The sequence below is a fragment of the Myotis brandtii genome, unplaced genomic scaffold (genome assembly GCF_000412655.1).
Source record: "Myotis brandtii unplaced genomic scaffold, ASM41265v1 scaffold454, whole genome shotgun sequence".
Classification (NCBI taxonomy): domain Eukaryota; kingdom Metazoa; phylum Chordata; class Mammalia; order Chiroptera; family Vespertilionidae; genus Myotis; species Myotis brandtii.
Genome location: NW_005367354.1, coordinates 1,573,136 through 1,577,704, shown reverse-complemented (window position 1 = coordinate 1,577,704; position 4,569 = coordinate 1,573,136).

Below are 4,569 nucleotides of genomic sequence, written 5' to 3'. Positions count from 1 at the left end.
CTCCCTCCCGATTGAAAAAGACAACCGCATCCTCAGTTGTCAGCCCTTTCCTCACGAGCCTCCGTACCTCTGCACTTTACTTCTGCACCTCCTCTGAGTCTCAGTGTGCTTTTCTCTTTCCTTCTAGTTGTAGAATTTCCACTCAGCCAGCCTTCCTGTGGTTCTGGATGATGTCTGTTTTGTCTTTTAGTTGTATTTTTGAAGTGGTTGTTCGAGGCAGCAATTTCCGGTGTTTACCTATGCCCCCATCTTGGTTTCTCCTAAGTGCTCCGTTTTTAAAACGTTTAAGATATCCCCTAGCTCTGTCTGGAGCCTTAGGTTTCGCTAACTCGGCCTGTGCTCCCAGCCCCTTGCCTAGACTCTCTGGGCCTCGGTGTCCTGTAAAGTAGATGGTGTCAGCCTGTGGCTTCGGAGCCTCCCAACCCCAGCTGGGCCCATTCTGTGGCCTGTGATTTTGACCAACCTGGGAAAGGAGTGACAGCCCATTCATTGGGGATTCCCTCTGCCCACAGGGCCTCCCCCAGGTCTGTTTTGGTGCCCAGGTGCCCTTGCTCACACACCCTCAGGGCTCCCCTTCCTGGGAGAGATTGCAGGGGAGTTCCAGGCAGCCCTTGGTGTAGCAGCTTTTATGAACGCTGCACCTTCCCTTTTAACTGAGGCCCAAAATTATCAGTTGTTTGGCAAGACCGGTGTCCTGCCATGGGCTCTGGCCATGTAGCCACATGGTCCTGCCACAGGCTGGAATCTAGAGCATAGCTGGCCCTCAGCCCACCTGCAGGGTGATGGATTGACCAGGATCCTGCCTGTTCAGAGTAATGCTGGCATCCCAGGCCTTCTATGAAGTGCTTAACTTTCATGCTAGCGCATAACAGCCTGCACAGGTGGGTGCAGATGAGGAAACCGAGGTCAGGGAAGGTTAAGTGACTTCCTCATGGAGCAGGTGTTTAAGTCATGAGATCTGATTCCAAATCTGTAGCCCCACCTGCCATACTGGTCTCTCTCTGGGGTCTTTGGAGGAATTTTCTGTGGCTGGGATAGAAACATCATGACCTGGTGTCCTCCCAGTAGGTCCCCCTCAGCCCCCTCAAAGAGAGGGAGCTGGCATCCGGGACCCCAGGGAGCCGAGCAGCCCTCCATCCCAGCGTTCCTCACTCCCTGGCAGTCTCGGGGGCCTCAGACCATGTTCCTGGGCAGCTCGAGCATAAAACAGCAGATGCCGTCCTTAAAATCAAGTCTAGGGGAAGGGATCTTTGACAAGTAAAACCCTCAGGCTGTGTGGGAATCCAGCGGGTTATTAAAGGTTGTTGGGAGAAGAGGGTCTTTCTTTCCCACCAGCCCTGAGTCCCAGGGGGCCCTGGGCAGCTCCGGACACAGTGTGTGTCACAGGAAGAAGGAAATGGAGAGCGAGGGTGCTGGGGACTACAGCTGCCTTGTCAAAAAAAAAAACAACAACAACCAACCTTGGGATGTTGTTTCAGCCTTTCTGTTAAAAAAGAAAAGGGAAATTAGCAGTATGGATTTTTTTAAAGAGGGAAGGAGTGGCAATTGGGGTGTTCCTGGGGCAGCCTCTAGAATGTTGGATGGAAAAGCTCTCAGGTACCAAAGCATGGAAACCACCCAGACCATCATCCATTGTTCAGATGAAGAAACTGAAGCCCAGAGAGAGGCAGGAACGTCCCAAGGTCACAGCCAGTGACAGGCAAAGCCAGAGAGCCTGGCTCAGCCCTTGCCCATCCGGGAGCCGTACCCGGACACCAGGACTGTGCAGGCCAGCGCACAGTGGGGTGTCATGGAAGGCTGCACTGTGCGCCAGGGTGGTCTGTCAGGGCACTGCAGTCCCTGCTGATGGGGCATCAGCTTTTATTTATGTTACTGAATTTATTGGGGTGACATTGGTTTGCAAAACCATACGAGTTTCAAGTGCACAACTCAATAAAACATCTGCACCCTGTATCATGTGCCCTTGCCCATGAACCATCAGCTTTGCTCAGAGGGGAGGAAACGTTTTATTGTACATACCATCGTGGAGTGGAACATAAAATCCACATAGATTGCTCTATCTGGTTTGGCTCAGTGGATAGAGCATCGGCCTGTGGACTGAAGAGTCCCGGGTTTGATTCCGGTCAAGGGCACATGCCCGGGTTGCTGGCTGGATCCCCAGTAGGGGACATGCAGGAGGCAGCCAATCAATGATTCTCTCTCATTGATGTTTCTATCTCTTCCTCTCAGTAACAGGCCGACGCTCTATCCACTGAGCCAAACCGGTTTCGGCAAGAATGTATTTTTAAAAATAAAATTCACACAGATCCTAGGATAGAATAGATGCCTCAAGAGAATTCATGCTGACAGTAGGTACCCTCCCAATCCCTAGAGGCGTGCTCACTGTCCTGTTGGAGGGTGTGTTTGAGAAGCTTTGCTGTGTCATGCTGCCATGTGCATGGGATCTCCACTCTGCTGCTGAGTCTGGAGGGCTGGAGGGGATGTCTTAGCTGGGGCCCTACCGTTCTGAATGGAGTAAGGAGGCCCTGAATGGCATGGAGACCCTGAACCCCCAAATCAGAATTGACTGATAGACTTCTGCAAACATCAGTTCAAACACAATGTAATTTAAACCATCTGTATTGTAGTGAACTCAGCAGTCCCTGCCCATCACAGAGTGGTCCTGGGAGAGCCTGAGGCCCTGGAGTGCCCCTCCACTCCTCTCACCGGAACCTGCCCACCGGGCAGAAATGTAGGGCCCTGCCAAGTGGTTCTGTTTGCTTTCACTTTGTCCGAAGGTCTCAGCATAGTTGCAGCAAACAACACTCCAGGAGGTCAGAGCCCTGACCCCTAATGAGGATGGGCGGGGGCCTGGAGCAGAGGGTCACCTGGTGCAGGGGAGAGAAGCAGAATCAGGAGTCAGAGAGTGTGTCCTCAGCCCTGCCTCTACCTCAACGGGGTGACCGAGGACCAGTCACGTTACCTCTCAAGACCTTGGCTATCTATAAAAAGGCGAGCTTCTCAGCATTCCTAAATGTGTCCACCTCCCTAACCCACCTGTAGATCAATATTCTTTCATATTTGCCTGGGTTTAGAGCCCCTCTGGCCTTTTGTTGACTACATCCCTTCAAAACCTGCCGTCAGCAGGGAGTTCCCTATGTAGCCATGAAAGTTTATAAATCACCCTTCTTCATTGTCACAAAAAATTTTTAATGAGGGATTTCTGTCCCAGAATTCAGCATGTGTCAGAACTTACTTTTTTAAGGCTGAATAATAGTCCATTGTATGTATATACCACAATTTGTTTATTCATCCATTGGGACATTTTGGACTATTGGGAATAACACTGCTATGTGTACAAATACCTTTTCAAGTCCCTGCTTTTAATTCTTTTTAAATTAACATTGATTTTTTTGTTTGTTTGTTTTAGAGAGGAAGGGAGAGAGAGAGGGAGAAACATCGATGTAAGAGAGAAACATGGATAGGCTGCCTCCTGCACACACCCTGGCAATACTGAGCATGTGCCCTCACTGGGAATGGAACCAACAGAGCCACACTGGCCAGGCCTCTGCTTTTAATTCTTTTGAGTATATACCCAGAAGTGGAATTGCTGGATCGTATGCTAATTCTATGTTTAACTGTTGGGCCAATTGCCATACTATTTTTCCACTGTGGTTGCATCATTTTAAATTCCCACCAGCAGTGAACAAGGGTTCTGTGAAATCGCTAATTTTGTAATGGCATTTTTCCTGATTATAGTAAGTGTTAACTGTAGGACATTTAGAAAATGCAAGGAAGTAAAACGGAGAAAGTAAAATCCCCTTTATTCTCACTACCCAGTTCTACACTTGGCCTGAATGCGGATTATCCACAATAGGAAGGAAGGTGACGTTTCCCTGGGACAATTCTTTTGTAATGTCCGAGAGCGTGACCCAAGAATAGTGCTGAGGTCCCGCCAGACCCTATCCGCAGATCCCGAACTATCAAGAACATGCAGTTAAACTGGCTTGTGAGTCATATTCGCGGGGTGTTCCCGGGAGGGTCACAGGCGCGACAGGGGGTTGTCACGTTCTCTGTAGGTCTGTTTCCTCATCTTTAAACGCCGTCTCTGGGTAGAAAGAGCAAAACATAAAACGTTTGAGCCAAGTGACTTGTCAGAAACGCGATCTGCAAACTCATCTCCACCTCCAGAATCGAGCTTTCCTTTGTCCACCAGAGGGCACCGGAGGACACGAGTCTGCCAGCATCGCTACAAACAAGTAGAGGAAGGTAGAAAGTCCCGCCTCCTTTCACTTCTTCAAGTGTCCATTGGCTGATCCGACCGTCGATCTTTCACGTCCCCGTTCCTCTTCCTATCACTGCCGCCGTCAGCCTCCAGGCCTGTGCTCTCATTGGTTGCCCCCGTGGTCGCTCTGCTCCGGAGGCAGCCACTGGGAGTCGCAGGATTCGGTTTTAAAAAACGCCGGCGGTGATCGGCTGTGCGAGCCATTTGAACCCCAGGCAGCGCGTTCCGCGTGGGTCCTACCCCGGGGGCGGACGGGACCCGGGCGCTCCCAGACCTCCCAGTCGCCAGCCTCAACCCCCAAATCC